Genomic DNA, 20,937 nt, shown 5'->3' on the forward strand with positions numbered 1-20,937 from the left:
GCAAATTAAATTCCATTTAAGCCTAATCCCATTTCCAAACTCTGCCGGCTCCCACTGTTACTGTGACAGTCAGTGAAATCTGTCTCAATTGTTCCATTGTGGAAATTGATGGAGAAACATGATACAATACGTTGTAAATAATGGAGCTTCTTCTAGCTGGAGAGGGGCCGGGACCGGGAGACTACGACAGGGGCAGACAAGCCTGCTGGAGCCAAGAGTGTTAGAGAGGACAGCCGTGAGAGATAGGAAAGACAGGAGGAGAGAGAGAAAGAGAGAGAGAGAGACACAAAGAGAGACAGAGACAGAGAATGACAGAGAGAGAGACAGAGAGAGACATATAATGACAGAGAGAGAGAGACAGAGAGAGAGACAGAGGAAGAATGACAGAAAGAGAGAATGAGAGAGAGAGAGAGAAAATGTGAGGAGCTAAGAGAAAGGAAGGCGAGGGGAAGAGAGGGTGGTAAACAATGTACGGTTTCATACCGTGCAAATTCTCCTGACATTTCATGGTCATTAGTGCTTTGTAGCATCCCTCACACACATATCCACACACACACACACAGATAACTGACTAGGGAGGCAGGAGGAGGGAAGTATTTGAGTGTAGCACAATCTGCAGGAGGACAGACAATGGTGTCGTCTTAAACCATTACTGCAGCTATTCACTCTACACACCACTACTAGCTATGCTACTACACACACACACACACACACACACTCCCGGGCATCAGATGTGAAACGTCTGAGGGAGCTTAAATAAATTGTGTGTGTGTTCCATGGTAACAGCTCCCCTCTAATCGAGGACTGGCTAGCGTTCCTCTAGCTGTGACGGACTGGGAGAGAGTAAATATGCTCATCTGTTACATGAAGCAAAATGGTTCCTACTCCCAGCATGCCAGGATTTCTACTATTATCATTATAATCAGTGTTTAATGGAGTTTAATTCGGTGCTTAACAGCAACCAAAGGCCCTATTTGTGTTTTTTTCTAACCTTTCTGAGATGCAGATTTTTGGCTCGTTATTTTGATGACTTTTAACTGGTGGCAAGGATGAAGGAGCTCCCTGAAGAACTAAAACACAGCTATATTTCACTTGAAGTAATTCAACGGAAGCTGAAACAACATTGTTAAAATATCCAAGTGAGCATCAACATGCTAGAACAGCCCTTGTCCTGGGCTCATCTAAAATGCTATGGAAACGACAGGAGACTGACACGACCACATATTCACTAACACATACAACCACTTTCCCCATTCACATTTGTTTCACATCCAACCAGAAATTCACATTTTACAGTCTGTCCACGTCCTCGCTGGCACTCAAATCCAGCCGCTTCTATCTGTATGCAGCGTGGGATCCTCCGCAGGTCAGTGTGGTTAAGGCTGACACTTTCTGTCAACAGGCCTATCACTAACCCCCATTAGTCGCTCCGTTACACTCTTTCTCTGCCTCACTCCCTCACTCATACCACTCACCTCATCATTTACTCCCTTTGTTTTGATTAAACACTCATTCACAAGTCGTTCTCAAGTCGTTCACAAGTTGTTCACAAGTCGTTCATGAGTCGGTCCCTCATCCCTCACTCTCTCACCTATTGAGTCACTTGTTTTGTTCACTCCCACCCTAATTAACTTAATTCCCCTCCCTCACCCACTTGCACTCTGATTCTCTCCTTCACCCTGTTCCCTCCTTCCTTCCCCCCTCTCTCGCTCCCTCTCCCTCCCTCTATCCATTCCACACTCACAGGTTCTCTTCATTCTCACCCACTCGCTCGTTCATATCTCACTCATTGTTCTGTTCAATCATTCTCTCGTTCCTACCTGCCCCGCCCCCTCATTATGCCACTGTACGACACAATCACTCATCTCCCGTTCCTATTCATCCCCCATAATTCTCTCTGCCGCCTCTGTCTGCTGTCTCGCAAGATTTTATTTATTTATTTATCCGTTATTTTACCAGGTAAGTTGACTGAGAACTCGTTCTCATTTACAGCAACGACCTGGGGAATAGTTACAGGGGAGAGGAGGGGGATGAATGAGCCAATTGTAAACTGGGGATTATTAGGTGACCGTGATGGTTTGAGGGCCAGTAGTGCACTACTTTTGACCAGGACTCATAGGGTTCTTCGGTCAAAAGTAGTGCACTATGTAGGGAATAGGGTGGCATTTGGGACTCCCCTCTAGTCCCTCTGTAGTGTGTAGATAGGCCTCCCCTCATCCCTCTCACTCCCTCTGTAGTGTGTAGACAGGTCTCCCCTCATCCCTCTCATTCCCTCTGTAGTGTGTAGACAGGTATCCCCTCATCCCTCTCATTCCCTCTGTAGTGTGTAGACAGGCCTCCCCTCATCCCTCTCATTCCCTCTGTAGTGTGTAGACAGGTCTCCCCTCATCCCTCTCACTCCCTCTGTAGTGTGTAGACAGGTCTCCCCTCATCCCTCTCATTCCCTCTGTAGTGTGTAGACAGGTCTCCCCTCATCCCTCTCATTCCCTCTGTAGTGTGTAGACAGGTCTCCCCTCATCCCTCTCATTCCCTCTGTAGTGTGTAGACAGGTCTCCCCTCATACCTCTCATTCCCTCTGTAGTGTGTAGACAGGTCTCCCCTCATCCATCTCATTCCCTCTGTAGTGTGTAGACAGGTCTCCCCTCATCCCTCTCATTCCCTCTGTAGTGTGTAGACAGGTCTCCCCTCATCCCTCTCACTCCCTCTGTAGTGTGTAGACAGGTCTCCCCTCTTCCCTCTCATTCCCTCCTTTTCACTGGAACATTTAAGATCCCCTTTAAGTGCTAATCAGGTTGTCATCCATGTGGCCAAAATCACAGGATACCAACGCCCCTGTAGTGCCCTGAGATGGTGAACAGCTACAACGTGAGGATACCAACGGCCCTGTAGTGCCCTGAGATGGTGAATAGCTACAACGTGGGGATACCAACGGCCCTGTAATGCCCTGAGATGGTGAACAGCTACAATATGAGGATACAAACGGCCCTGTAGTGCCCTGAGATGGTGAACAGCTACAATGTGAGGATACCAACGGCCCTGTAGTGCCCAGAGATGGTGAACAGCTACAATGTGAGGATACCAACGCCCCTGTAGTGCCCTGAGATGGTGAACAGCTACAATGTGAGGATACCAACGGCCCTGTAGTGCCCTGAGATGGTGAACAGCTACAATGTGAGGATGGGCAGATACAACTGATTATTTCTTCACTCTCTCGCTCGCTATCTCCTCTCCTCGTCTAAAAAGACATCTTGTCATCTTCCCATCCAGCATATACCACCACTCTAATTCCTAACTCCCAAGTGTGTGTGTATGTATGTATGTGTGTGTGTGTGTGTGTGTGTGTGTGTGTGTGTGTGTGTGTGTGTGTGTGTGTGTGTGTGTGTGTGTGTGTGTGTGTGTGTGTGTGTGTGTGTGTGTGTGTGTGTGTGTGTGTGTGTGTGTGTGTGATTCATAACCAAATCCAACATCCCCCTAAAAACAATCTCCTCTATTTACAAACTCCAACCAGCAGACTACATCATCCAATTCCAATCACCCCATAATACCCCACTATGCCCAATTACTTATGCCCCAATCTCTCTTCAACAGCCATACTGCCCACCTACACCCAGCTATGCCCTTTCACCAGACTCTACCCTCACCCAGTTTGCTCAATCCCATCCTGTTATCTCCCTATAATCATGCTGACACTAAGCCCTACAGATGTAGGATCTTAATATGAGCCAGTTTGCTGCAGCAGGAAAATAATCCTGCAGCAACAAGAAATGTGAATTATTATGTGGATTATAATTAATGGACCTCTTTTTTAGGGGTTGATAGATTTTTCGTTATTGGAAATCAAGTCTGACATTTTAAATGGAAATGACCAACTTCAGAAGCCTTTTTATAGCTTGAATACACTACTGTGCAGGAAATGTCTCAGCAACAAGAGAGTGATCAAATTAAGATCCTTCATCTGTATGTCAAAATGCCCCCTCCCCCCCACACACACACCCACCCCATGTCCCTCTCACCCTCCAGACCCCTCTATCTCCACACCGTGCAGACAGTCTACACTGAGCACAAACACCCAAACTCTCCCTCTGTGCTCTTTTCCCCATCTTTGATTTTCTGTCCATCAAGGGGGCGTGGATTAGCGCTCTCTTGTTTATCTGCTCGTCAGTTTTATCTATCTATCACAGAGCCATCCGCTCTGGCCCCCGCAGCCCGGCCACTGCATTAATCCCATATCAGCCGGCCAACCATCCATCACACTGCTGTCTATAACGTCAGATCCATCATCCGCCCATCTGTCTCCAACTGCCCCATACACAGGGATGATCTCCACGCAGAGGGGCCGCAGGGAGAGGGGGAGAGAGGGGGAATAGAGGGCGGTAGAGTGAAATTGAGAGAGAGGAGAGAGAGATAGAGGGAGAGAGAGAGAGAGAAAGAGATGGGGAGAAATGTAGAAATAGAATAAGGGACAAATTGAGAGAGAATGAAGGATAAAATGACACTCTGCATCCCCTCCCTACCCCCTCCCTCCTTCTTTCCTTCCTTACCTCCCTCCCTCCTTACTTCCCTCCCTAACTCCCTCCTTACCTCCCTCCCTCCCTCCTTACTTCCCTCTCTAACTCCCTCCTTACCTCCCTCCCTCCTCCCTCCCTCCCTCCTTACTTCCCTCCCTAACTCCCTCCTACCTCCCTCCTTCCTCCCTCCCTCCCTCCTTACTTCCCTCCCTAACTCCCTCCTGTCCTGCTGACAGGATTCTCTTCATGTCACTACATGCTTATTACCCATTCCGTTTGTTTCCCTGTAATTTGTTTGTTTTCCTCGCCTTGCTAATTCCAGCCAGTGGGAAGAGTGCCAGGCTACCAGCGTAAGCTAGTACACCACTGAGGAAGAGGAGGGGTCATACACTCAACATAAACTCCCATAAAGCCCTGGTGCATGCTGGGAGGATCCCTGGCCCCTCCCTTTTCAGTAGAATGGTCACTGCAGAGCAGGGATAGGCTGGGGATTGTCTAAAGCCTCCAGCTTTAAAATGGCTCAATATCTGGGTTCATTCAGGGTCGTTTGTACTTCCATCCATATCTGCTAACGTGGGGTGAGTGAGAGGGCACGTGTGCTCAGGAGTGAAGGTGAGTAGAGGGCGAATGCTAGGACAGAGACAGGATGTGGGAGTGGACAAGGGAGCATGTTAGTGCACTCAGGGGCAGGTGAGAGTACACAAGCAGGAAGAGGCTAGATGTGCAAACAGGCAAGTGAGTGCAAAGCCATTTTAGTTAGGGTACACTTTGAGTATACAGTGGCATAAGCTAGTGCGAGGTTAGATGATTGTTCATGTTAGTAGACAGATGGTGGAGGAGCAGAAGACGAGGGTATTGAGTGGCAGCCAGATGAGTGCACGATGCAGCCAATACATGCCAAGAAGTAAGTGCAGGCTAGAATAGAGGCAATCAGTGCACAACAAGCATACAGTTAGACCAACAGAAGATCCTGGGTGTATAAAGGACACAAGGTTAGTGGTTAGTGTACAAAGGGTCAGAGTGACCATCAGTAGAAACGATGCTAGAATAGCCCTGTTAAAAGTCTTATAATCGCCTCAATGCAATTACAGAGTGCCAACCAATTATACACTGGCTTCATATTTTTCTCTGTAAATCCACAGCAGTCAGTAGAGCATGTTCTTACATACCTAGTACAAGTTCATTACAGAAACTGTCGCCTTCGAGGTCTTCCCAGAGTTATACCTATGAAATGGGTTAGGTGTTGCCCCTAATATTAATGTTACTGTAGGCTACATGGTAATTATAAGGTGGGATTTGGAACTTACTGAGTATTTAATAAGAACTTAGCATTTACTTCAGAATTTTATTATGTGTATGTATAATAATTGTAAATAATCATTTGTTCTTAACTGACTTGCCTAGTTAAATAAAGGTTAAATAAAATCTAAAATATGAGCTCCTACTGTTGGTAGAGCTTGATCCCCAAACTCATTCTTTTGGAAAAGAACAACAAAGGAAACCCCTGAATGAATGTATTATTTAAAACCAACACCAGTAGGATACCTTTTGATAAAGGGATCTAGAAATGTAATTCTATGTCCTTAAGCCTTGTGCCGTCTATAGTGAATATATTTCCGTAGAAATAGGTAGAATGTATAATAATGTTTATTCAATTCAAAGCAAGGTATTTCCGTAGTTATCTAATGAAAATTGTGCTGTAACCCAGCAAGGACACTGCATATCATACGGTCAAGGACACTGCATATCATACGGTCAAGGACACTGCATATCATACGGTCAAGGACACTGCATATCATATGGTCAAGGACACTGCATATCATACGGTCAAGGACACTGCATATCATACGGTCAAGGACACTGCATATCATACGGTCAAGGACACTGCATATCATACGGTCAAGGACACTGCATATCATACGGTCAAGGACACTGCATATCATACGGTCAAGGACACTGCATATCATACGGTCAAGGACAGCCAATGTGCAAAAAGTACACAGTAGCAAATGTCAGTCAGAATCAGTGAATACTCTCTGCAAACGAGATATGTTCATCACAATGGTGATTATGACTAGGGCTGTGACGGTCATGGAATTTTGGTTGACATTTATTGTCCATCCAAATGACCGCAGTCACGCTAATAGCCGTTAGAATAGCAAAAAGACATTTTCTCCTCTCCTCCGCTCCGGACTGCATGTGCTGCCCTAGAAATAAAATGAATAGAACTGGCATCCCAATTCAAGTGGGGAGGGGGCCATTGCCCAACTGAAGACTAGTTTGCAGCAGATACAGACTCAACCACACAAATTCCTGGCTGTCCTGTCTTCAGTCAGCTGTATGTATTTTATGAGGGTTATTTTATTTTCATGACTGTCTTCATCCATAACCGTCGGTTACATGGTTATACGGTATTTGACACAGACCTAATTATGACTGCAGAATGTCAATGTAGCTACAAACGACAGCCAGTTAACAATTCAAGTCTTTTTTAATGAAATACCATATCTATCCGTATATATACTTTTTTATCTAGCCCTGTTTTTATTTGGGGTTTCTACATGAACATGGATGAGGAGGATGGAGGAAGGCTCTTTCTTTCATCTATAATGAGCACAAACAAACATCTCCAAACAAATGTTATTGTTTGACTGGCACTGCATCAGGGTAGACAGCTGTCAGGAGGAATCCTTCTCTATCCTCAGTAGAACTCAGTTCATTAGTAAGACAGCTTTACTCAGGGTTCCCTGTTCTAGTTGGAACAAACACTACTCTGACATTTGTACCTGCCGGTACGCAATACAATTTGACTCATCATTCCGCAATACCTGTGTGTGTGTATGTGTGTGTATATGTGTATGTGTGTGTGTAAATGTGTGTGTGTATTTATGTGTGTGTGTATGTGTGGTGTACTATATTGGGGAGTGGTTGTATTATATCAGTTCTCTCTCATGCTCTCATTGCTTTGACTCCAATAAAGGGGTAAAAACCAGCCATCCATAACAGATGCAATTACCACTGGCAAAACACACGCACACACACACACACACACACACACACACACACACACACACACACACACACACAGACTGAATTAATCAGGCCTTAGACAAATAGCTGTGTAAATTCAGTGGATAACCAGATCAATAGTGTACACTCAATTCATTTGAGTTCACAGAGATGTCAAATTCTGCATAGTTCCATAACACACTGATTATACGGCCACCACATTAATTCACCAGATCAATAAAACCAATCTTTCAAATAAATCAAGTCACAAGCAAAGCAATGAGCCAATTGTAAGAGGAAAAGTCTGAAATGCCCTATTCCAGAGGCATTGTAATGTCCACCATGCACTCTGAGCATCAGCAACAACAAACAATACAATAGTCAAGGAAGAGACAGGGCATAGTAATTGGTTGTATTGGATGTAAGGCCAGTGTTTAGGAGCCGTTTTGAACAGCTGTGGTCAGTGAGGTCAGAACATGACGTGTGGTCACTGGAATACCATGTTGCTGTGAGGTCATGGTAGGTTAGGTTGTGGTCAGTGTAGTTGATTTGTGGTCTGATGATCTATGACGTGCGGTTTGTTTGTGTATGCAGTGGGATGAGCTGAGTAGAACTGGTAAAGTTCATAAAGATTGGATTGTGTGGTTATTAAACTAGGCCCCAAACTACTGTCTGTGTTAAACTATGGTTACATAACATGTCTTATATGTGTTATGTTGAAACTATATTCAACACATACTCACCTGAAAATATTAAGCCTTGAGTTCTGGTCATATTGTATGGACAATGGCAGTGAAGTGCTCCACAGTCATTGTTTGTGGTAATGAGCACCATTATAATTATATGGAAAAATAGTAGGTATTGGAATTAGAGGTAGACCGATTAAGATTTTTCAACGCCGATACCGATACCGATTATTGGAGGACCCAAAAAAGCCGATACCGATTAATCTGCTGATTTTTTTAATGTATTTGTAATAATGACAATACAACAATACTGAATGAACACTTATTTTAACTTAATATAATACATCAATAAAATCTATTTAGCTTCAAATAAATGAAACATGTTCAATTTGGTTTAAATAATGCAAAGACAAAGTGTTTGAGAAGAAAGTAAAAGTGCAATATGTGCCATGTAAGAAAGCTAACATTTAAGTTCCTTGCTCAGAACATGAGAACTTATGAAAGCTGGTGGTTCCTTTTAACACGAGTCTTCAATATTCCCAGGATAAGAAGTTTTAGGTTGTAGTTATTATAGGAATTGTAGGACTATTTCTCTCTATACCATTTGTATTTCATATACATTTGACTATTGGATGTTCTTATAGATACTTTAGTATTGCCAGTGTAACAGTATAGCTTCCATCCCTCTACGCCCCGCTACCTGGGCTCGAACCAGGAACACATCGACAACAGCCACCCTCAAAGCAGCGTTACTCATCACTCCACAAAATCCGCGGCCCTTGCAGAGCAAGGGGAACAACTACTCCAAGTCTCAGCGCGAGTGACGTTTGAAACGCTATTAGCGCGCACTCCGCAAACTAGCTAGCCATTTCACATCGGTTACACCAGCCTAATCTCGGGAGTTGATAGGCTTGAAGTCATTAACAGCGCAATGCTTGAAGCATTGCGAAGAGCTGCTGGCAAAACGCACAAAAGTGCCGTTTGAATGAATGCTTACGAGCCTGCTGGTGCCTACCATCGCTCAGTCAGACTGCTCTAACAAATCATAGACTTAATTATAACATAATAACACACAGAAATACGAGCCTTAGGTCATTATTATGGTCAAATCCGGAAACTATAATTTCGAAAACAAAACATTTTATTTCGTATTATTTCAGTGAAATACGAAACCGTTCCGTATTTTATCTAACGGATGGCATCCCTAAGTCTAAATATTGCTGTTACATTGCACAACCTTGTCATAATTACGTAAAATCTGGCAAATTAGTTTGCAATGAGCCAGGCGGCCCAAACTGTTGCATATACCCTGACTCTGCGTGCAATGAACGCAAGAGAAGTGACACAATTTCACCTGGTTAATATTGCCTGCTAACCTTTCTTTTAGCTAAATATGCAAGTTTAAAAATATATACTTGTGTATTGATTTTAAGAAAGGCATTGATGTTTATGGTTAGGTACACGTTGGAGCAACGACAGTCTTTTTTCGCGAATGCGCACCGCATCAATTATTTATTTATTTATTTATTTACCTTTATTTAACCAGGTAGGCAAGTTGAGAACAAGTTCTCATTTACAATTGCGACCTGGCCAAGATAAAGCAAAGCAGTTCGACAGATACAACAACACAGAGTTACACATGGAGTAAAACAAACATACAGTCAATAATAAAGTATAAACAAGTCTATATACAATGTGAGCAAATGAGGTGAGAAGGGAGGTAAAGGCAAAAAAGGCCTTGGTGGCAAGGTAAATACAATATAGCAAGTAAAACACTGGAATGGTAGTTTTGCAATGGAAGAATGTGCAAAGTAGAAATAAAAATAATGGGGTGCAAAGGAGCAAAATAAATAAATAAATTAAATACAGTTGGGAAAGAGGTAGTTGATAGGGCTAAATTATAGGTGGGCTATGTACAGGTGCAGTAATCTGTGAGCTGCTCTGACAGTTGGTGCTTAAAGCTAGTGAGGGAGATAAGTGTTTCCAGTTTCAGAGATTTTTGTAGTTCGTTCCAGTCATTGACAGCAGAGAACTGGAAAGAGAGGCGGCCTAAGAAAGAATTGGTTTTGGGGGTGACTAGAGAGATATACCTGCTGGAGCGTGTGCTACAGGTGGGAGATGCTATGGTGACCAGCGAGCTGAGATAAGGGGGGACTTTACCTAGCAGCGTCTTGTAGATGACATGGAGCCAGTGGGATTATATGCAAGGACACGCTAGATAAACTAGTAATATCATCAATGTGTAGTTATAACTAGTGATTATGATTGATTGATTGTTTTTAATAAGATAAGTTTAATGCTAGCTAGCAACTTACCTTGGCTTCTTACTGCATTCGCGTAACAGGCAGGCTCCTCGTGAGGCAGGTGGTTAGAGCATTGGACTAGTTAACCTTAAGGTTGCAAGATTGAATCCCTGAGCTGACAAGGTACAAATCTGTCGTTCTGCCCCTGAACAGGCAGTTAACCCACCGTTCCTAGGCCGTCATTGAAAATAAGAATGTGTTCTTAACTGACTTGCCTAGTTAAATAAAGTTGTAAAAACATTTTCTTTTTTAAATTGGCAAAATCGGCATCCAAAAATACAGATTTCTGATTGTTATGAAAACTTGAAATCGGCCCTAATTAATCGGCCATTCCAATTAATCGGTCGACCTCTAATTGGTATGTCCATTGGCAGTTGGACAGTGTGGTCAGTGAACATCATAAATCCAGTAGACGTTTCGTAGACGCTGTGGATCTTTGATGACACAGTAATACAGTAAGGAGCAGAAGGTTGAAGGAGAGAAGAGAGGGAGAGGAGGAGAGGAAAGAGGGAGAGGGTAGAGGAGGAGAGGAGTGAAGAGAGGGAGAGGAGGAGAGGGTAGAGGAGGAGAGGAGAGAGGGAGCAGGCCACAGGGCTAATCTCAGGTGAGAGATGCGTAGTCCCACTGTAATTATAATTCTTAATGAATCTACTCTGGATGCGCTCTCTGGCTCTCTCTCTCTATCTACCCTCTCTCTCTCTATCTCCCCCCTCTCTCTCTCCTCTTTCTCTCTACCCCCTCTCTCTCTATCTCCCCTCTCTCTCTTTCGCTCTCTCTCCTCTCTGTCTCTCTTTCTCCACCTCTCTCTCTCTCTCTCTCCTTTCTCTCATCTACCATCTGCCTATGTTTTATGCTTTAGGTGTTTTGGCTGCTTTTATTTATGAATCTACATTGGCCTGTCACCCCTTTCTTCATGAGCTCCCTCTCTCCTCCTCCCTCTGTTCCTCTACCTCTCCCTTTCTCCTTCCTCTACCTCTCCCCTGTTCCTTCCAACTCCCATTTCTACAGACACAGGCAAACAAACAGCTGCCGTTGTGTGTCCTTGTGGTGTCTCCTCTCTCACAGCTCAAACCCTAGCTGACACACACACACATGTACACACTCTTCAAACACATCTTCTCCAGAGGGAGTGTTGCGGACAAAAATAACAGCTCCCCTCACACACGGCAGAGCTGCACAGTCCTCTATGGACTGACTCATGTCTCAGGTGAGCACTGCTGCTGCCCTTACAGAACAGGTAACCACTCACACACACAAACACACACACAAACACACACACACTCCGGCGCCATACAGGCTCGCCCCCCTGTTGATGCATTTCTCTTTATCTAGCCTGACGCCTCATGGGAGCTGCTGATTGTTCTAAGAAGACAATGAATAACTTCTGCACTAATTCCTCTGCTCTGAGAGGGTCAGTGGAAGCAAGGAGCAGTGAGGAGCAGTGAGGAGCAGTGAGGAGCAGTGAGCAGCCAGGGAGGAGCCAGTGGGGAGCCAGTGAGCAGCCAGGGAGGAGCCAGTGAGGAGCCAGTGAGGAGCAAGGGAGGAGCCAGTGAGGAGCCAGTGAGGAGCCAGTGAGCAGCCAGGGAGGAGCCAGTGAGGAGCCAGTGAGGAGCAAGGGAGGAGCCAGTGGGTCATGTAAAGAGTGGTCTATTAGGGGGAGGAGGTGTCTCTGTGTGGCAGAGAGTGCAGGCTGATAAGGTAATGAGGACAAAAGTGTCAGTATTGATGCCGAGAGAGAGAGAGAGAGAGAGAGAGAGAGAGAGAGAGAGAGAGAGAGAGAGAGAGAGAGAGAGAGAGAGAGAGAGCAATGAAACAAGTCTTGAGTCACCAAGTGTGAAAAGGTATACTGAGGAGGAAGAGTTGGAGGAAGCTGGTACTGGACTGTCACTGATAACACACACGGTGTGTGACTCAAGACGAAGCTCTGCTCTCAAGCCAAAGCTCTGTTTCGACCAACCCTTCCCAGCAGCTTCATGACCATCACTGCTTCTACTCCAGCCAACACCCTCCGTCAATCTATCAGAAAAGCATAGGAGATGATTGTACAAGCTATTAGGTCAATTGATCCCTGTTTCCTTTCATCTGGCCGGGATCTACTTTTTCAGACAGACAGGTTCAGCAAGGAGCCCATTTAGCCTAACGAGTAGGAAAGCTTAACTTGGATGGTGCTAATGGTTCACCTCTCTGTCTTTCACCCTCTCTGGGAATGTCTCTTCCCTCTCACTGTCTTAGGAGGAAATACATGGAGAGACATGGGGGAATGGAAACAAGTGGAAAAAATGTGTTCTGAATCCTCTTCAGTATTCTAAAAGAGATAGTTGTGAGGAGTATTTCTGTCTGTAATAAAGCCCTTTCGTGGGGAAAAACTCATTCTGATTGGCTGTGCCTGGCTCCCCGTTGGGTGAGCTTGGCTGCCAAGTGGGTGGGCCTATGCCCTCCAAGGCCCTCCTATGGCGGCACCCCTCCCCAGTCATGTGAAATCCATTGATTAGGACCTAATTTATTTATTTCCTTCTATGAACTGTAACTCAGTAAAATCTTTGAAAATGTTGCATGTTGCGTTTATATTGTTGTTCAGTATATAAGAGACATACTTTTTTACTTTAAAGGAGCAATCTGCAGTTGATACATACATTTTCGGGGGTAGAAATCCATGATATGTACCCATTGATTATTGAAGAATATCATTTATAAATTCCTCATAAGCTTAGTTCAACTGTTGTACCCCATCAGAATCCCCCAAAATATATGCTTGTTTTACTCTGTTTGTAAACAAATTAAATGTAAACAACCACTATATGTAACGGCAGATCTCCTCTTTATCTGAAGAGGAGTAAGGATCGGACCGAGATGCAGCGTGGTAAGTGTCCATAACTTTAATCAAAGAAAGCACTGAACACTGAATACAAAAATAACAAAAGAAACGTGAAGAACCGAAACCGAAACAGTACCGTGTGGCGACAAACACTGACACGGAAACAAACACCCACAAACCAACAGTGAAACCCAGGCTACCTAAGTATGATTCACAATCAGAGACAACTAAGGACACCTGCCTCTGATTGAGAACCATACTAGGTCGAAACAGAAACCAAACATAGAAAAACAAACATAGACTGCCCACCCCAACTCACGCCCTGACCATACTAAATAATGACAAAACAAAGGAAATAAAGGTCAGAACGTGACACTATATAAGCTCAAACCATGGTTAAAACTACATGTGTTATGATGGACGGTCAGTCCTTGAATCCATAGCTCTATCTATGAATTTGGGAGTGGTAACATTTCTCCAACCCCATCCCTCAGCTTTTTACCAGGGACGGGGAATTTGCTTTGTTATTGTTTCAACTGCTGATTGCAGCTTTAAGTAAAGAGCACCTATAGCTCTGGCAGTTCCTTGAATAGAAAACACCTTCCATAACAGCTTTCATCATACTATAATAACATTTATTGCAACCAGCAGGACTTAGATCTTTTCATATACAGTATCATTATTCTTAAGTGCTGTACTTTCATTGTGTTTCAAAATGGCCACTATGGACCTCCAACTCTTTTTCAAGAACAGCATCTTACGAATCTAAATATATTTGAACAGTGAAATAATGGAGAGGGAGGTTGGAATAGACTGATGCTGTGCTGAACACTAAGGGCCGAGGCGGGGAGTGCTATGCTGCTGGATATACAACGGCAATTGTTGAGACCCTAGTCTGGCTACATTTTTACTTTTCTTTCCCAGTATGAATGGAATAATCAAGCATGTTGAAAAGGGCAATCAGTCTGCCATTGTGGGCAGCAGGTTGCAGGGTGGTTGTTAGGACTGGTGTGACTTACCAGAGTGCCACGACAATTTGGAGCCAACCCCCCCCCCCCCCCCACACACACACACACACACACACTACTGTAAACGTGGGCAGATCCAAATGAGTTGCTTGGGTGGCTGAGTGGTCCATTGATTGGGCCTCTTTGAGTCTTTTCACAGCTGTAAACCAAGCCCCTTCACAGTCGATAGACACAACCCAAATACGGAGGGCAAACAATCCACTGTGTTGCTACATGGACCCATCAGGCTAATTCTACAGCCCACTCCATGTATGAAAAACAGTCCTCCTGACCGATGCTCTCTGGTCATGTTATAAATGAGGGTGGCTCAAGGATGTGCAGGATAGAGGGATGATGGGGTGAGGTTGAATCCCCCCTCCCAGCCCTCGCCCCTGTTCCAGATGTAGGAGGGCCTGTGTGACTCGTAAAGGCAGTGGCACTGGGATGCTGCAGTTACAGGCTGCTACATTCAGAGACACATTCACCCAGCAACACTTCACAACACAAAGACCCTGACTGAGCTCCAGCCCTGAACAGCCTTGACTGGGACGCCCTGTTCCCGTCGCCTTTGTGCCTCCGCACAACAACCCAGACAATTTCTGCTTGTTGCCCATTGTGTACCTCTCTCTCTCTCTCCTCCGCTCACCAACTCTCTCTCTCTCTCTCTCTCTCCTTCTTCTGTCTAATCACTCAGAAACATGCATTAACACCTCCACCCTGCAAAGTGTAATCTTGTCAAATACAAAAATAAGAAAAACTAATTACAGATGCAATTTTGAAGAAAAAAAACATGATAGGGCACAATCAATTACAATAATTACTTTCGGCGACAGCTGTTTTAAAGCGTCCTTGTCTCTCCGTGTTTTTAGGGAGCTGAAACACATACAAAGTTGCCAATCAACTCTGCCTCCGATCCGCCACAATAACTGTCATTAGAATCATAATGGCTTTCCCTGTCAGAAGAAACCTTATCATTCTACACGGCTGGTAAATAACCAGCCAGCACAAGCTGCCAACAGCAGGTAAACACCCTGACCAGTGGGAGAGGAGGATGAGAGAGTAGAGAGAGAGGGAGAGGGAGGGAGAGAGTGTGAGAGAGAGAGAAAGCAGAGAGAGAAAGCAGAGAGAGAAAGAGACAGAGAGAGACAGAGAGAGACAAAGAGAGACCGAGAAAGTAGAGAGAGACAGAAAAAAATGAGAAATGTAAAATACAGCACATGATAGATGGCCAGATTGTAAGTCAGACGAGGGAGAAAAAAAACCCATCCTTGCATAGACATGTGTGACGTTATCTAAAAAGGTATAAAGATTACTAGCCAGTGCCTATGCACATCACATGAGAGGCAGTTGTACAGCAGCACTGCACAACACACTATGAAAAATGCATGGTGCTACGCAGTCTGTCTGTATCCATCAGTGAACACCTCAACTTAATGCAATGGAATGGACCGGAGCAGGCTGGCTGATCATGAATTCAGGCTACAGACTCAAATTGACGTTTTTGCTTCTTTTCTGGAATATTACATGTTGTAGTGTAACAGCCTGAATTTAAAATGGATTCAATTAAAATGTCGTGTCACTGGCCTACACACAATACCCAATAATGTCAAAGTAGAATTATGTTTTTAGAAATGTTTACAAATGAAAAGCTAAAAACTCTTGAGTCAATAACTAGTCAACCCCTTTGTTATGGCAAGACTAAATAAGTTCAGGAGTAAAAATGTGCTAAACAAGTTACATAATACGTTGCATGGACTCACTGTGTGCAATAACTGTTTATTACCTAATCTCTGTACCCCACACATACAATTATCTGTAAGGTCCCTCAGTCGAGCAGTGACACAACTAGAAAATGGCTGCCTAGCCATGGCTATCAACAAACAACTTGATAGAGCTTGAAGAATTTTTTAAAGAATGATGTACAAATATTGTACAATCCAGGTGTGCAAAGCTCATAGAAACGTACGCAGAAACACTCACAGCTGTAATCACTACTAAAGGTGCTTTTACAAAGTATTGATTTAGGGGTGTGTATACTTTTGTAAATGAGATATTTCTGTATTTCATTTTCATTGCATTTACAAAAATGTCTAAAACCATGTTTTCACGTTGTCATTATGGGGTATTATGTGTGGATTCAGTCTGTAACACAACAAAATGTGGAATAAGTCAAGGGGTATGAATAGTTTCTGAAGGCACTGTATGTACCATTTTCGTAAATGATGATTAGCAGTTCAATGGACTATACGATGCAGCAGGTGTTCCACAGGGCACTGTGTTGTGTCCTGGGTTGTTTGTGGAGGAATTTGTATCAGCGGTGTATCTCTTGACTTAGTTTGTATTAACATATCCATTTAGTCAGCCTTATGAGTAGCTTTGGGGGATGAACCAATTCATATGCTGAACAGGGTGGACGCTGCTAGGGAAATATGGAGAGGACCGTAGGAGCCACTAGTGTTATTTGTATGAAAAATTGATTGAATATAAACATGGCTTTATTTTCATGTAGGTTTGGATGCAAATGATTTCTTCAGTACATGTGAATATTTGACTCTTCACGTATTACGTATGGCTTCTATTACGCCAACCGCCAAAACGCTATCAAAATTATTTCAGTGATATAAATCCACTTCTGATTACCACCATATTACAACATGGGGGTATCATTAATACCATGCTAATGCCTGACTATTAATCATCCCACTGAAATCCAATAATCATTTTTCTGATGGTGATGTGACACGCAGACAGAGACGCATAAATCCTTCTGTCTTGTCTTCAAGCTGAGAGAATGTTTGGCTTTCAACCATTTCTAGAAGGATGCCAGAGGCTTCTTGAATGCACAAAATAACCGCTTTAATATGTAAAGGGATTTGAATTCCAGTGAACTTGTTATGGGCCTTTTGAAAGAATGGTACAATACCTGCTACTTCTCTGCATATGTGTGGAGTGGACATTAAGATCCAGAAAATGTATCCCTCCAAAACTAATTTTGGCATGTGCTGATGTAGGCTAGAAAAACTGAGTGGCTGTTTCAATTATGTTGTTTGTATTATGTTAGTTGCAGGCTTCCATTTCCTCTGTGCCCTTACCCTAAAAAGATCTGTGAAAGTATAGGCCTATTCAGTAGCGAATATGTTAATATGGAATATGAAGTGTGTGGTGTATAGGCTGGACTACGGTTTAACGAGGTCGAGGATTAATGCTTTAGTCCCACACATTGGGGACGGGCGAGCAGTTCACTTTTGAGCTCTCCTGCGCTCTAATGCGGATTTTCTTGTATAACACGCAATGAGCCCTTAAATGATAAAAGGTGTCTCTCCGTGAGACGACCTGCTACTGTGCTGCTGCTGGAAATGGGGAAATAGATGGAGGGAGGTAGTACATCACACCGCTTATGCTGCCTCTGTCTCTTCATCGCATTTTTCTTTCACATACGCTCGTTTTTTCTTCATGGGTGGTTGGGCTCGTATAGGGCGCTGCAAGCCAGGCAATTCGTCCAGGCAAGCTTACCACGACAGTTCATCGCTCACTCATACATTAAATGTATTAAGGAAGCTGGCTCGCTTTTCTTCCCATGTCATCTGCGTACACGTCAAGCCCGTGAATGGCCCAAGTCCTCTTCCATTACCAGTGTCGGACACCGGCAGTCAAATTCAAGCCAAATAGCTGTCGTGGAAGTGATTTTGCGCATAATCATAGATATCAACAGAACGTTGTACAATGTAGTATAGACTAGTTGTATAGACTAGTCCGCCGTTTTCAATTTCAGGGAGATTGAGGCTAAATAACATTCAGTGTTCTTAACATTAATTACATTTACCAATGGTCAATTTAATTAGTAATACATTGCACGTTGCACTTCAGACATTATGTCCAATATAAATGACCTATTAATGTCCGCTTAGTCAAACACGAGTGTACACACAAAATAACCACACGTTTTAATCATGAAGCAACTGTTGACGCATCGTAAACATACTCCACATATGTCCAAGCATAAAATATCAATAAATAAAGCTCGTTTACACGCCTCTCCACCTCTCTGCCCGTGGTGACAGACAGATTCCACCGTCACATTCAGTGCAGCATCCCGTAGACCCAAATAGACTACATGGATTATAACATTAAAAACCTTGCTTCGTGTCCTACCTTGATTCCTCCAATCTCCTTCCTTCGTTGCTCAGTATATCTCATTCATTCTTCCTTTCCCCTCTTTTCACGGTCTCCTTCTCCTCTGGTTATCCGTCGTTTGTCATTTCTTGGTCCTTCTTCGTGCGGATGCATAAAGATAAACAATTAATAACCTGCTATCTTCAAAACAACCACTGCTAATGAAACGGGAAAAATCCTGCCGGTTAAAAATGACAAAAACAGTGGCGGCGTATCCCTCATATCATGTTTATGCTCATGGAATTATACCCATATGCGTATCAGAATAAATAGTAATGCGACCTCGCCTCATTTTAAGACAATATTTCGTTTAGGCGCGTAAAGGCGGTCCCAGTTTTCCATAATAAGCAAAAACGTCTCTAGCCTAGCACATAAATGTGTGCTGCGCAGTCCGTTTGAAATGGTTGTAGATAAGCCGTTTTCAATTTGCCATTGCAAAACGTATCTTTTGGATGTTTTCCTAAATATTTTAGGCTTCAATGGCTAAATACCTTGTGCTGAAGGACCGATGCGGTTCTAATGTCGGTGGTTAAGAAATTCCATTATAGGCTATCCACAATTGTTGACTCTCAATGCAGATATATCAAACCTGGAACCAAAACACAAATATCAAAGGTTCCTTTACCGACTCATGCCACGTAGAAAATAGCAGTCGTTCTGTCTCCTCTGTCAGTAGCCTATGTCGAAATGTCTGTCGCTGGTAGCCTACAGAGGACTTCTACGCACTCAAGAACATTCAAGTAGTCTATTCTCGCACATTTTGTATGAATGAACTAAAGATTACAAATTATTGTGTGCGAATATTCATAGATTGATGGTGCCCCACAGCTGAGGCGAACTTCCTCAGCGATGTCAACGGGTAGGCTAAGATTATTTATTGAAAGATGGATGTTGGATAATTTATGTTAAATTGAAAGGCTATCATGCGGCTACAAAATAACGACTAATAGTTCTGCAGAGCGTTTAGCTCATATTTCAATAACCAAACACAATGGCATTTTTTCCCCACAAAAGCAAGCAAGTTTAGCTAGTTCATCTTTCCTGTGATGCAAATGTCATACGTCGTTGCCTGTGATGACAGACTGGCAGGCGAGGCGCGCATCTGGCTGTTCACCGCGTAGCATTCAGCGTCGCGCATATGTTGTTTATTAAAATCTCGAAATCTCCACCGAGAAGTCTATATTTCAGGTGGAGTCCTCGAGGCGATAATTAGATTCCCTAGTCGACGTTTGGTCCCTATAGACAGGCGCCACCGCGCACGCAGAACATAAACATTATGTCAGACTTGTGATTCTCATCTTGTTATTCATTTATTTGCAGACTACGTATCCTAGACTACGTGTTTGGGTTTATGGTCGTGGCATGGGAGGAAGCAGAGAGAAGACGAAGGAAAGGTGAGAAGGACACAGGGTAAGCTATGTATGTTCCTTTACACGAGTGCCTCGTTGAGAAGGACGCCGAGGAAAGCAGCATTGGTGAAAGAGTATTGTTTCACCGCGTGATGCCGCTCCCCAGTGAAGGCGCCCAGGACGGTAACAGGAACGACAAGTCTTTTGTATAATAATAGCCTAAGCCTATACCCAAGTCCCCCTATAAAACTGCAGTCAGATACGTTATATTACGCGAATCACATTGCATGCTGTCCAATACACTATTAGGCTATTTTGTGTCCGGGTTCCAAATGAAACCAATGACAGGCCTAACACAGTCTTGGTCTGTACTTTATAAAGAGATTGTGAAGGCTAGTAGACCTAGTAGTAGACTATGCATGACTCGTTTACATAGTTTAGAAATCAGCCACATCAGCGAACTATGTGTTAAACATCAACATTACAATCACAATGTCAACCAATGAGTTATAACTACTGATTTATAAAATATGTTATACTGAATCATCTATAAACTACTACATCGCATAACAAAGCCGCTATAAAGTACGCCTTCATTTAAAGTGATCTGCTGACAATTAGTAGCTTATAGGCTCGCTTGCTTACTTGCTCATGGTGGCGCAATGTGCTGGACAGTGGCATGTCATAGCTCTCTGTTGTTCATATCAGCTGGTAGGTCCTCCATTCTGAGACCAGTGTCTGGACAGATGTCCACATTGGTTCCATGTGGCTTTACTAAACGTCTTCGCTCATTAGATAGTACCCACAGTATGAAACTGCTCAGGATGTCTCACACAGTACAACAACTAACAACAGACTGTAAGGTGTTTGAATATGACCTTTTTGTGGGAGTAGACCTACCCTGCATCCATTTCCTTTGCAGCAGCATCCTCCATAGTTTATTCAATTGACACATGGCTGAAAAGGAAAACAATTCCTTGCAAAGGGTAACATTACATTATTACATTAGTTGTAGAATATTTCAAACCACCTGATGGAATTGAAGCGGATTACTTTGACAGCAGTGGGTTTGGACCTGAATCAATCT

The 20,937-nt window shown here is 43.6% G+C and overlaps 1 protein-coding gene across 1 annotated transcript in view; it reads right to left on the reverse strand.

The window, feature by feature from the left end:
• Positions 1-19,215, reverse strand: part of LOC139421541 (adhesion G protein-coupled receptor L1-like) — a 229,758-nt gene extending 210,543 nt beyond the window's left edge. Inside the window, exons 1-2 of the mRNA XM_071172541.1 lie at positions 19,127-19,215; positions 18,481-18,599 (exon numbers count right to left, since the gene is read on the reverse strand). The gene's annotated coding sequence lies outside the window, so the exon portion shown is untranslated. The remainder of the gene's footprint in view (positions 1-18,480; positions 18,600-19,126) is intronic.
• Between the last annotated feature and the right edge of the window lie 1,722 nt (positions 19,216-20,937).

The sequence above is a fragment of the Oncorhynchus clarkii genome, chromosome 12 (genome assembly GCF_045791955.1).
Source record: "Oncorhynchus clarkii lewisi isolate Uvic-CL-2024 chromosome 12, UVic_Ocla_1.0, whole genome shotgun sequence".
Lineage (NCBI taxonomy): Eukaryota > Metazoa > Chordata > Actinopteri > Salmoniformes > Salmonidae > Oncorhynchus > Oncorhynchus clarkii.